Below are 14,416 nucleotides of genomic sequence, written 5' to 3' on the forward strand. Positions count from 1 at the left end.
GGACTGCCTGGACCACTCCAGTGACCATGCCTCCATAACAGACAGAGCTGAATCAGAAACACCAGGGCTGGCACCCAGACAACCAGAATTGCCTTTAGCACTCCCCCAGGTTCCAATGTGCCAGCCAAGTGAAGAACCTGGCTTGCTTCTCTTGCTTGCAAGGTTGGCCTAGGCTAGCATCCGGGATCTTAAATTTTAGGAAGGTTCTCAGCATTCACTAATTGATAAGAGTGGCTCCCTGGGCCTAAACTGTGTCATGTGGTTCATGCTAAACACATGCTGTTTCTTCTGGAAATTTGGAATTTTGCTCCATGAGGTAGAGGGTAGAGGATGCCTCCATGACCAGCCTCCAGGAAAAGCCTTGGGCACTAATTCTAACAAACTTCTCTGGTTAGATAACAGTTCATCTATGTTGTTGATTTTGCTTTGTATCCTTTTGGCAGAATAAATCATAGCTGTGACTGCATACTGGGTCCTGTGAACTGTCCTAGTGAATCATCCAGACTGATGGTGATTTGGGGGGACCCATGACATAATAAGAATGAGGAAAATTTAAGACCAGTCTCATCAGAAAAACCGGGAGATCCTGCCCAAGTACATTTTTTTTTTAAGATTTTATTTATTTATTTGACAGAGAGAAATCACAAGTAGGCAGAGAGGCAGGCAGAGAGAGAGAAAGAGGAGGAAGCAGGCTTCCTGCCGAGCAGAGAGCCCGATGCGGGACTCGATCCCAGGACCCTGAGATTATGACCTGAGCCGAAGGCCGCAGCTTAACCCACTGAGCCACCCAGGCGCCCCCCAAGTACATTTTTAATAGCCAAAGTAGGTCTAGATACCTTTGCTAGTCATAAGGCAGAAAAATTTGAATGGAAATTGTGGATCTAAGCCTTCTGATGACAATGGAACCCAAAAGCTGTTGTGTTCTACTTGGTTAAAAGAAATACAAAGCACAGTGAAAAGAATGCCTCACAAAAAGAAAATTTGAAAGAGGCAACTCTGGGGGCACCTGGGTGAATCAGTCGGTTCAGCGTCTGCCTTCGGATGAGGTCGTGATTCTGGGGTCCCAAGATCGAGCACCACACTGGGCTCTCTGCTCAGTGGGGAGTCTGCTTCTCCTGCTCCCCCTCTACCCCACTTGTGTGCTCTCTCTTGCTCTCTCTCTCTCATAAATAAATAAAATCTTTAAAAAAAAAAAAAAAGAAAGAAGCAATTATGGAGTTTTTGTGCCTGTGCGGTAAAATGTCATGTATCATGTCCCGCTGCCTCAGCATCCCCCTACACAGGTCGTCAGCACCCAGCCCAGCCCAGGTGACCAGGTACAGCAGTGTGACAGGGCTGATCCCTGCCAGGGTACTCCTCTCCGCACTCCCCTGACCATGACGTACGAAGAGACAAAGCCCCGAAGCAACCCCCCTGAGCCTTTTCTCCTCTACTCCACCCTGACCCCCAGTGAGAGGGTTTGTCCACCTCTCGCTGTCTTGGCTTCCACCTGCTCAGTGTGGCTCACATATGGCCCGCTCTTGGGATGCAGTGACTCTTTCTCTAGGACCTGTGAGTGTAATAAGCGTTGTTTTCCTGTGCCTTTCTTGTGGCCACACCTCACTGACCAGAGCAACATCACTCAGAGACGTTTATTTTTCCTTGTATGAATTCCAACATGAGAAAAGAAGGACGTGATCAATTCTGAATGAAGTCGAAAGGCTAATGAAGGAAACGGGCATGCTTTATCTGTCCTAGCTCAGGCTGCCACAGACTGGGTGGCTCACACAACAGAAATGTACTTTTTCCACAGTTGTGGAGGCTGGAAGTCCCAGATTAGGTGCTAGCGAGGTTGGGTTCTGATTCTCTTCCTGGTTTGCAGTTGGCTGCCTTCTCACTATGCCTTCACGTGGTGGAGAAAAAGCAATCACTCTCTTCTTCTTCTTCTCAGGGCACCGGTTCAATGACATCAGGGTTTTCTACCTTATGACCTCATTTAACCTTAATTATCACCTTGAAGGTCTGATCTCCACTAGGGTCACTTAAGGGGGTGTCAGGCCTTCAACACCCAATTTTTCTTCAGGCACAATTTAGTTCATAGTGTTAACCTTCCTGACAAACCTTCACTTGACCTCCAGCCACCATCTTTCTTCATCACCATCTTTCTCAAATGAGAGGTTATAACTGTGAGCAGCATTTCTTCGTCAGGCACATGTCTCAGACCCTCTGCAGCCCATTCTACTTTCTCAAAAGTCCACTGGAATTTTTCCCCTCTTCTTGGTTTTCACACACTTTTTTTTTTTTTTAAAGATTTATTTCTATTTATTTATTTTAAAATATTTTACTTATTTATTTGAGAGACATGGAGAAAGAGAGCAAGGCGGGAGGGGCTGAGGGAGAGGGAGTGAGGGCATATCAAGCAGACTCCGTACCACGTGTGGAGCCTGGTGTGGGGCTTGATCTCACAACCCTGAGGTCATGACCTCAGCCAAAATTAAGAGTTGGGCACTTAACAGACTGAGCTACCCAGGCACCCCAAGATTTTATTTTTAAGTAATGCCTATACCCAACGTGGGGCTCAAACCCACAACTCCAAGGTCAAGAGCCTTAACATTCCACACGAGCCAGCCAGGTGTACCCAGTTTCCACACAGTTTAATTTTTCTGTGTCACCCCTACTGTTTTTGTCCTCTTTCTCCAACAAATTCCTTCTTCTCATTGCTTTTCACACTCTGAAAGCACACCAAGTTTGTAATGATCTCTTTGGCCCATTTCTTTCTCTGCCAACTGCTTTTTAAAAATGTCTAGTTTGGGAAATCTCAAAACAACAAAGTTGGAGAGAACGGTATAACAAACCCTCATGTAGCCACCTTAAAAGATTACAACATATTTTTTTCATTGGTATCTACCATCCCAGGATTGTTTTGAAGCAAGTTTCAGATTACATATCATTTTGTACATAAATATTTCAGAATAGAGTTCTTAAATAAAAAGATTTATTAAATCAAAACCACAATACTTATCATACCCAAATATTTTTGCAATTTTTAAACATCATCAAATATCCCAGAATATTTTGATTGTTTCATGAATTTTCTTTCATGGTTAGCTTGCTCGAATCAGGACCCAAATAGAACCCAAACATGGCAAAATTGATGGGCCTTTCAAATGTCTTTTAGTTTGCAGGTACCTCTTTCCTTTCTTTGTACAATTTTTTTTTTCTTGAAATGTTTTGTTGAAGGAAGTAGGTTATTCATTCCTAAAGGTTTTCAGTCTGGGATTTTGTCGATTATAGTCCATGGTTACCATTCCTGTAAATTAGTGGCAAGATCTAGAGACTATTGATCAGATTCAAGTTCAATTTTTGTTTTAAAAAATATTTTGATTTCAGGACATAATGCTCATTGCTGTTTCTTTTCCTTGGTCTTTGGAGGAGTTTTTTGCTACATCTCAATCTCCAAAGCTCATCTCTGCCCATGATCTTCTGGAGCAGTTATCTCTTACTGAATCTTAGCTATCGGTTTTAAAAGGTGATACAGAATGTTAGCCCCAAATGATACACGGTGTTAGCTTTGAAAGAAAAGTGAAGCATCAGTCAATGTAGGACTCCTGGACTAATGTTCTTTAATCTAACTCTGGAAGGTATTTTGTGAAGAAAGAGACCCCAGTCGAATAATTTTGAGAAAATCCTTGAGTGAATAAATGTAAATCATTTTCTTTACAATGTAAATGTACACTGTAAATTTAAAGGAGGGGGTCTGGTAATCAGCATTTTTTCTTATTTGATTATGAAGATACCCTTCTCAAAATGATGTTTATTAAAGCTTTCCCATAAGTAGTGTTCTGTGGAACACACTTTGGGAACTCTGGAAAACTGCATTTCAGTGACGGCAAGACTAGGGCTCCTTCCTCTGTTTACAATCTGCTAAGCAGCTACTTTGCCTTGCTTAACTGCTATATACAGAATAGGTCTTAATTTACTTTAAAAAAAAAAAATAGGAAGCACTTCCATCCCTCACCTGAGTTTGAGCCCAGTTTTTCTAGCAGCATCCTGCCTTGCCCTTGGGAATACACTGTCATCAAAACAGAGCTGTGAAACCACTTTCCTCTCTTCTTAAACTGCCCCTTAACATCCTTCTCCCTTTTTTATGCAGAATGTCCCCTTTTTGTGTAGAACGTCTACCTTTTATCAATGGACTCCAAGAATAAGGATTATTTCTCAACATGGTAGCCATTGTCTTTCAGTGTGTAGCACACATGAGGGCAGAAATCCATTGGTCCTGAGAAACATGAAGGAATGCCTTATTAGCAGAATGAAAGATAGTAACTCTTATTACTTCCCAGAAACACAACGGGCTCATGTCTGATTGCACTTGGAATCCCTATGGCACTTCTACCCCCTTAACCTGTCCTACAGCGTTTCCTTTATTCCTTGAGTTAATGTTGATCAAATATGCTTTGGGCTGCACTTTGGGCTCTCCATCTCTCTTGAAGATAGGCCATGGTTCCTCTTTTGGAAGGGCCTCAGTGTGGCGAGTGACATCAGTTACCCAAACAGAGCATTATAACCCAGTACAGGGATGTTCTACACGGGGTCTTAGGGGAGCACGAGAACAGTTTCATTCTTAATAACTTTGTTGCTCATAAGGCATTTTAAGTTCTCAAGTCTTGGGGTGATGTCTCCTATCTTCTATCTACCCATCATGGATTGAACTGGAAGTATAGTCAGCGTTGATAAAATTCTTATTAGCAAATTCAGCTACAACTGTGTTTTAGAAACCACACATTCTGGCCTTGTGATCTAAATATCTAGCTAATTCTCTCATCTTGTTTTTCTTCCTTTGTTGGGGAGAAATCATACGGACAGAAATCAGGTGAGTACTACAGTGTGGTTTGATGGCATCAAGTTTGAGAGAAACAAAATACGGTTGTGGCCACCTGCCAAAATGTCCTTCTGTGACCATCAAAGCCAGACACTGTCACACAAGGCCTCTCGCACATCTGGAATGAATTCTTTCTTGTGATGTGTGTGTGTGTGTGTGTGTGTTTTCTATGCAAGGGAAGTTCTAGATTTAGGAAAGTTGGAGTGAGAAATTTTTAATCTCATCAGGAAAAATTACTCACAGTTAAGTGGTCCTTTATTCCAGCTGTGGGTCACGTGAAAAGTTCTTGAATGGTCAGTGAATCTGCTTATTGACTTTTATGACTTCAGCAGTCAAGTCACGGAATGTTCTTTAGGCTCCCAACAGAAATTACCCTCTAAAGTTAGATCAGAGCAAAAGCCCCTAACTGGCCAGTGAAGCCCAGGTGATTTTTGTTTCACATATGGGGAATAATTTATTATGTCAATCATAGAAGTTTAACTTTGAATCTAATGCTCCATGAAAATGTTAATCATTCAAGTGATGGCCAGTAAAAACATTTTAATATTTTGTTGCGTAACTTTTTTTCTTCTGAAAAAAAGCCAAAAGTGTTCAAAATTTCTCATTAGTAGCTCTACAAAAGTGTAAGCCTTCAGCAGGCTTTAATATATAGTTACACTTTTACATGCATTCATGTCTACACTTACCCCTACTCACCTAGCTGCAATTTAGATTTATGTGTATGTGACCACTTAGACACGATGCTAAAAGGCTTCTTTTTAAGAACAGAAATGGGTCCTAGTTGATTGCATTGGGCAGGGAAATGCTAAGCGGGAGTTTTAGGTCTTTGCTGTTGAGAATAAAGTATAGATCTTTTTTAAAGGTAACTTAGTTAAAAGGAACAAAACCTCTAACTTTCCAGTGAGGGGAGATCAGGAAGTCTAATGATAGGTTGACTCTTTGGACTGGTGTTCCATGGATGGAATAGCTAATAAAAATGGAAATGATGGTTAGAATATTCTGAGTTTACGCCATGGGATAAGCCATTTTTTAGCTGTCATTTCTGAGACACATATAATTTCACCCATCCTTCTGTCTCATCCTTTCATTTAATATTTCTTTCTTTATTTATTTATGTGATGGTACTGGGGCAGAGGATCAGAGGGAGAGGGTGAGGGAGAATCACAAGCAGATTCCACAGGAGCAAGGAGCCCAATGAGGGGCTCCATCTCACAACCCTGAGATCAGGACCTGAGCCAAAATCAAGAACTAGATGCTTAACAGAATGAGCCACCCAGGCTCCCCCTGTCTCCTCATTTTATCCTGCAGATTCTGTACTTGCTACTATGTTTCTTTTTCTTAGCCACAAATGGGCTTGAACCACATAATTGTTATTTTTCATTGTTCTTTTCTTTTTTCAATGATTCACATTTTTAGTAGGTCAGCAATAACAATTGAAAATGATAATATTTTGGGAGGAGGGATAAAATATTGTACTTTGACACACACTATCTTGTGACTGATCTTGCAAGGAAAGCTGGGGAAGTAGCAATATCCCTGCTTTGCATATGAAGAAATGGAGGCTTGGTGACTCTCATCGAATTTCCTAAGGTCTCACCACCAGGACCAAGAATTGGTCAGTCTTAATTCTCACTGTCATGTTTCAGATGCTCTTTCCACCATCCCTCATTGTTTTCACTGGGCACCTGGCATGCAAACATGGGGTGTACATGATTGGTATGTGTGGAATATCCAAGCAAACTTACTTTAAGGCAACAGGATAATCAGTCAGGGCTGACCCAAATAGACATAACTCTCTACCCACAGGCACAGCAGGTTAGAACTCGGGCAGGGAGCCCAGAAAGTGTCTACTCACAGGAAGACGGACAGGAATCTCTCTGGAGACTGGCCAGGAGGCCAGAAGGTCTCCCAGAGGGTCAAGAAAGCTGCCAGGAGGAATCTATAATGCTTCCACTTTAGGTTTAAAAGACATTATAGTCACAGCAGGCATATCTTGTACTCTACACGATGCCACCAGAAATACACATATATTGGCTTTCATGTAGAGAGATGGTATCTCGCTGTGAGGGGTGAATCTACAGGCAGTTTTCAAGCTCCAACTTTTGGTCAAACCAATCAACGCAAACCAGTTGGCAGTGTATGTGGGATGAGAGATATTTCCAGATCTTTGCTGATTGTACTAGGCAGGTAACGAATTTGGGCATAAGTCAGGGTTGGACTGCTTTGCCACTACATGCTCAGATTTTTCTCACGGCTGACTATGGCAGAGGCTGCTCATTGCCTACCCTCCCATCCACCCTTCCTCTGTTAGTCACAGAACACTGGTTTTAGAGAGGACAGCCACGGCACAATGAAAAAACCATGTTCCACACTCCCACCTTGTAGCTAGGCAGGAGTGGCTGTATGAGTATGTTTTGGTCAACAGAAGGTTAGCAAAAGTCATTTGTGGGACTGTGGGTTCCTTTCCTTAAAAGGCAGTGGTTTGACCTTCCTTCTTGCTGCCTGGAATGTGGGTGGGGCGTGATGGCTGGAGTTCTGGAAGCTATCTTGGAAGCCTGAGGACAAGGACAACATCCTAGGAACTGAAGAATGAAGGACAGTATGGAGCCCGACTCACTAAAACTCCGAGGAGCAGCAATGACAACCCTGGAATCTGATTTCCAGACTTACTTTATGTGTGAGAGACATAAGGTTCTACCTTGTTGAAGCCATGATTATTTGACTGTTCTGTTACACGCAGTGGAACCTTCAGCCAAGTGACACAGGGATAGGCACATGGTGCCAGAGGTCTAAAAAGCGGTTAAAAAAAAAAAAAAAAAAAGAGGGAAGGGACGCCTGGATGGCTTAGTTGGTTAAGCATCTGCCTTTGGCTCAGGTCATGATCCTAGAGTTCTGGGATGGAGTTCCACATCGGGGTCCTTACTCAGCAGGGAGCCTGTTTCTCCCTCTACCCCTCCCCCTGCTTGTGTTCTTGCTTTCTTAGACAAATAAATAAATAAAATATTTTTTAGAAAATAAAAAAAAAATAGAAAGGAAGCAGAAATAATTTGAGGTAGTCTAGCAACAAAACAAAAGAGAATAAGCAAATCATGTAACCGGACAATATTTAATTCTGCTGTTTTCCCAACCTTTCTACTCCTGCCCTTTGCCCTTGAAACACCACCATCCTGATGGCAGGAATGGTGCACAGAATAAAGTCATATTACCAGCTTCTAAAGGTTTCTGTAGTTTGAGAGTCTACGTAAGAGACAATCATATATATTTTAAAATTACTCAACTTTTTTTTTTTTAATTTCTTTTTTTGACAGGGAGAGAGACACAAACAGGGCGAGTTGGAGAAGGAGAAGCAGGCCCCCTGGCGATCAGGAAGCCCGATGTGGGACTCGATCCTAGGACTCTGGGATCATGACCTGAGCCGAAGGTAGATGCTTAACGACTGAGCCACCCAGGTGCCCCTCAACTTTTTACTGAGGATAGTTTACAGGTTACTCCACAGTAGGCATAGTATTATAGTAAGCCCCAAGTACTCATCACTCAGTCCCGACAACCACGAGCCCATGGTTAGCCCTAACCCTCCCGAGCTCCTTTTTCTCCTTTCTCTTCACTTTTTCGATAAACCGTACCTTTTGGAATCATTTTAAGTTTTCAGAAAACTTGCCAAGATGGCACTGAGAATCTCCACATACGTTCACCCACTTTTCTTTCTTGTTATTAATTTTTCCTTTTGACAATTGCACCAAGGTAATGTAAGTTTTTTAACAAGAAGGAATCTGTTCCAGATTCCAATCCACGACACCATGCTGCATTTGGCCCATGTTATTTTGAAGCATGTCCCAAGCATCGGGTAGTTTCCCCTGTAAATGTTTCAGGGCACATCTCTAAAAGACAGAGACTCTTTAATGCAACTGCGATGCTATCGTCACACCTCCAAAGTACCAACTTTTTAATACCACTGACATCAAATCAAACACTTGCTTGTAAATGTCATGTCTTTTTTTTTTGGACTCTCTTTTTTCCTAATCCTGGATCCAAACATGACCCAACTATTAGGATTGGTTTAGAGACTTTAAAACATTTTTTTAAAAAAAATATAGATTTCTTCTTCTTCTCTCTCTCTTTCTTCCTTTGTAATTTATTTGTTCAGGAAATGGGGTTGTCTTTTTGTTCCCCCATCTGGATTTTGCTGAGTCTGTCCCGGAGGAGTGGATTTCCGTGTTCCTCTATCCTCTGCCTCCTGTAAATTGGCACTAGAACTTGATCACATTCATTCCATCTTTCTTACTTTCATGCAATTAGTTTGGGCGAGAATATTTTATAGTCTGTGGTGGTGTATTTCCACCACTCTGGCTATCTGTCTTTCTGCAACGTTTCTGGATGTTGATATCTTTTGTTACAGTGTTTACAAATGGATGCTATTGTAATTCCACATTGCTCCTTCATTTATAAGCAGAAGTACGCCTTCCCTCCCCATTTATTATTTGGTTATTGTGGCACATATCATACTAGAAGGCAAGATAAATACTGATTCTTTACCCTCATTTGCCACTTTAAAAACAGCGAGTTGGTCTCTTTGCATTCTCTAATGTTGACTCTAATGTGACTTACTGTCCAGTCTGGGTAAACAAGTGTTTCTTATGTTAATGCTGAATGCTTAAAACACTGAGTGTTTGTTTAGTATTTCTATACTTCTCCGCTTGAGAGCCCAAACAACCAGCCTGCAGAAGGAAAAGCATTACACGCACACACACGCACACACACACACACACGATATATATAAATAAAACAAAATAATGAAATAAATAAATAACACATATATAAATAAAAATAGATAATATATAAATAAAATATAGTACCATGAGACACTGCAGTGAGAATGAAACAGCTTTCTTTCCCCTTAATTTCACAGAAAGAGGGAAAGGCGAGCACTATGGAACAGACCAGAGCCTGAGTGCTGGTGGGATCCCGAGAAGAGGTGTTAGAGCTCCCAGTGTGTGTGTGTGTGTGTGTGTAAAGGAAACACGTAAATACACTGGGGGAATCTGGGAGGGACAGACTTGGCGCTTCAGCTTTCAAAGTGTAGCTGGAAGACCTTTAACGTAACAGCGAAGCCTCAGGGCTGGTTTGCCCCTGCAGCAGTCCTAGGGCCCCACAGCAGTGCAGGGAGGGTGCCAGGGCCTTTGAGTGCTGACAGGACTGGGCCGTGGGGTTGGAGGACGCCTCACAGACAGACATAACATCAGAGAACAGCTGAGGACAATGGGCAGCCGACATCCAGATGGGTGACCTCCACCCAGTGGAGACCCAGACACCGGAACTTAGATGACCCTGGCCTGGGCATGGGGAGAGAGAGAAGGCAATGAGGGAGAGAGCCTAGACCTGGATTTGACCAGCTAGTCCCCAGAAGAGAGTAAGTTGTTGTCTGTTTCTCTGTACAGTTGAAATACACTGAGCTCAGGAGTTTTCACAAATTAGCAGGAAAACTTCATCTCCCCGGTATAAGGTTACAGTCTAGTCAACGGAATTCAGTTACAGAGCCACAGAGAAGTTGAGAGTATGGTCCATCCAGGACTGTAAATTTAAATCTTTCTATTAAAAACTAAGTGGTTCAGTGTTTGACAGGAAAGGAGTCAGGAAGCTACTTAAGCCATTAGTTGTCCCTCCAGGAAGGGGGAAGAGATTGGATGGTCCCAAGGTGTTGTGAAGGCAGAGGGTAGAATATGAGGGGTGTCCATTTACGATGGTGTCTGTTTCTCCCCTCACAAGTTTGCATTAAGCACACTATAATGTCATGAGTAAAAATTGTGATTGTGAAGTGATAATAGCCTGAAAAGCCCCTGGTCCTCCCTTTGCTCTTGACAAGGTGAAAAAGCTCTTACCTAGCATAGTTAGGTCTCACCTCTAGATCATGCCTCCTTGAAGCCTGTGGGCACTTATTAAGATGTCAGCTCACCTTACAACGCGTGTTGGAAGCAACTTGATTTATTCTGTTTGTTACCAACTGAATGTTTGTGTGCACACCCCCCCAACCAAATTCATTTATGGGAAGTTAATCTGCAGTGTGATGGTATTGGGGGGGGGCTTCTGTAGATGATTAGGTCATGAAGATGGAAACCTCATGAATGGGACTGATGACATTATGAAAGAGACCTCAGAGCATTCTCTAGCACTTGCTGCCATGTGAGGATTTTGCAAAAAGGCCATCGAGGAGCCAGGAAACAGGCTTTCACCTCTCACTGAGTCTGCTAGTGTCTGGATTTTGGAATTCTCTGCCTCCCTATCCATGAGAAATAAATGTTTAAGCCACCCAGTCTATGGTATTTTTGGTAGATCAGCTCAAATGGACACTATTATTTGCAAGATTCATGTGTGTGGATTACCCTTGATGTCTCTAGATTCTGTCTCCCTATTTGTCAAAGGAAGGGAATTTGAACTAAGCACTAGACAGGCGGGTTATGATTCTGTAAGTCTCAGTTGACTGTCTCACCACAATTGCCAACACCAATTAAGCAAAGTTGCCCAGGGGGGCTCTTTCTTACACAGATAGCTATAGTTTTGGCCATATTATATTTAGTAAAACCAAACCTTTCCCCCAGTATGGAAGATAGCTACTGTTTACCTGCCTAGCAACTACTCCTTTTAGTTTGAAGAACTTCTTTTTCCCCCTTATGCTAACCACAAGTTTCTTGCACTTGCTACTCTTAGGTCCTGGACCATTCCCAGCCATGGGAATGGTCACATGACTCAGGCCAACCAATAAGACTCTTTCTTGGGATTTTTGTTTCTTTTGTTTTTTATTTACTAGAAGAAAGAGCACTTCTCTCTCTAATGGCAGAACTGGAAGATGTCAGATATTTGGAGTTAAGGTTCCAGCCTAGCAGAAAACTTTGGCATGCAGAGAACCTTAGAGAAGAGAAACACAGAGAATCCTACTTCATATGAGTTCCAGTTCCTTTGCCTCCAGGCTTCATATGACCTTTCCTGAGATTGGAGTAGGCCAATGACAAAGACCTCTTATGGCATAAAGTAGATAAAACTTACTTTTATTTGTAACCAAAAGAGCACCAATTAAACTAGGAAATGGAATTCAAGCCAAAGTCAATCACACATGGGCTGAAAATTAGGGAGGAACATGAAATGGCTTCGCATAACTTTCTGAATAAGAGGAATGCTCCTTATTGAATGGCAGAATAGAGGCCCTACTTATACTGCTGAAAAAATACATTCTAGAAAAATGAAAGAGGTGGGCAAACTTAGTTCAAGTTGTTTTCACAAGCATTTTGAGCTATTGTTCTGTTTTTCCATGAAGTCCATTTGTATTCCATTCCTCAAAGCTTTGTGGCTTAGAAAGACCGCAGTACATGGCATTTTCTATATATCCTCTTAATAATCCCCCAGCCTGAAAGTAATCGATGTATATCTCTTCTGCGCAACTACAAAAAATTCAACTATACAACCAAGACCAGAAATTCTTAAGGATACCCTCTGAGTCACTATAAATCTTTTTAAAAGACAGAATTTTGGCAGACCTGGGTCTGAAAACTCCACAGGTAGTACAAAATGCATCCTGATTAAAATTCATTTTACTGGATTTTCTTTCAACTTCCCTGAGTGTAGAACAGTCGTTTAAGATACTGGTGGGTGGCCATGAGGCTATATTAATATATAGCTATGCTAAAATCCCAAAAAATGGTCAACCTCTAAATAGCTATCCCTGTGTCCAGTTTTACTCTGTTAAAATATCTATGGTCAGTTTGGTTTCCTCCTTCCGAAAATAGATGTCACACTTTGAACTTAAAATACTTTCTGGTCATAATGAGGCTTAGACATAAAATTTCTTTCTATTTTCCTCGCTGCCTATTTCTCTCACACTCTCTCATATCCTTCTGGTTGTAATTTCAGCAGCCCTACATTCCCAACATCAAACGGAGGTTAAGTACCATGTTATTTAAACAAGATGAGTGTATTTGATAAAGACTGAGTAGAAAAACTGGAAGAGGGACGAAGCAGAGATGAGCGGTAACTCCCAGGAGCAGGGCAAGGGGAGAAATGTCTCAGCAACACCACATTCATTGGTCTACTCTGTAAAAATACGGCTCTCATAACATTATAATTCAGCTCCCTAAATTTTTATGTTTCCCACTTTGGAAAACAGCTATGTCTAGTATATAATTTCACCCTTTTATTATGACATTTGAGAAAGTAGCCAAGACTGGCTCGGTTTAATTACCCCCATCAAGTTATTCTAGATGTCAGTTTCTACAAGTTATTCACAAACGGGCAGATGGCAGAAACATGTTATTCCAGAATGGCCAGACTTGGGTAGAGCAAGAGAAAAACACTGACTCCCTTCTTTGATCTCTGCGGTGTTGTGAATACATATCTTGTATGTTTGCTTTGGTGATCTCATTGTATGATTTTAGAAGAACCATCAGCTGATTTGTTTTCTGTTTCTTTGAATAATATTAAAAAATGTGACCCAAGTGTTTTCAATTAGAGATAATAAAATAATGGATAATTGTCCTGAATTCACCATTTGCTGTGGTTACTTTCTTCAAGGTACTATCCTGAACTTGATTTTGAAATGTTCATGCATTCTGATTGCATGACTTCATCTGAATGTGGCAGATGAAGACAGAGACTTTGCACTCCTTGAAAATCTGTACTGCAATGTTCTTAGCTTTGGTAATGATATACCCCTGGACTACATGTGTGTTCAGAAGGGACCACATGTGGACATCTCTGGTCACTGGCATAAACCTTTAAGTAGTGCTTAAATACAGACAAGTATTTTTCTTTTTTTTAGGACATATTTGGATAAAGAATAAAATAAAGAAAAAAATATGGCTTGAAAACAAAACACTGAAAAACTTACAGAAGTGAAAATATTAGTATTCTTTTTCTTATATTTTTATTTATTTATTTATTTAATTTTTCAATAGAGCGGGATCCAAAATGGGTTTATTATATGGAGATAACTTTTTTTTTTCAAAGTTCTTATTTAAATTCTAGTTAGTTAACATACAGGGTAATATTGGTTTCAGGAGTAGAATTCAGTGATTTGTCACTTACATACAATACCCAGTGCTCATCACAAGTGCCCTCCTTAATGCCTGTCACCCATCTAGCCCATCCCCCACCCACCTCCCTCCATTAATCCTCAGTTCATTCTCTCCAGTTAAGTCTCTTGTGGTTTGCCTCCCTCTCTTTTTCCCTCCTTCCCCTATGTTCATTTGTTTTGTTTCTTAAGTTCCACATATGAGACAAATCCTATGGTGTTTGTCCTCTCTGACTGACTTACTTCACTTAGCATAATCCACTCTGGCTCCATCCACATCACTGTAAATGGCAAGATTTCATTCTTTTTGATGGATGAGTAATATTTCATTGTATATAGCTACCACATCTTCTTTATCCATTCTTGTTAAATCACATAACGTTAAATCATCTGATTTAGTTAGGATACTGCTAATATACTGAATACAATGTGCATGTTCTGAGATTTTACCCTACTGGCAAGATAACAAGTTAGCCTACCCGGGTCATGGATTTTGAGGA

This window comes from Neovison vison, chromosome 1 (genome assembly GCF_020171115.1).
Source record: "Neovison vison isolate M4711 chromosome 1, ASM_NN_V1, whole genome shotgun sequence".
NCBI classification, from domain to species: domain Eukaryota; kingdom Metazoa; phylum Chordata; class Mammalia; order Carnivora; family Mustelidae; genus Neogale; species Neogale vison.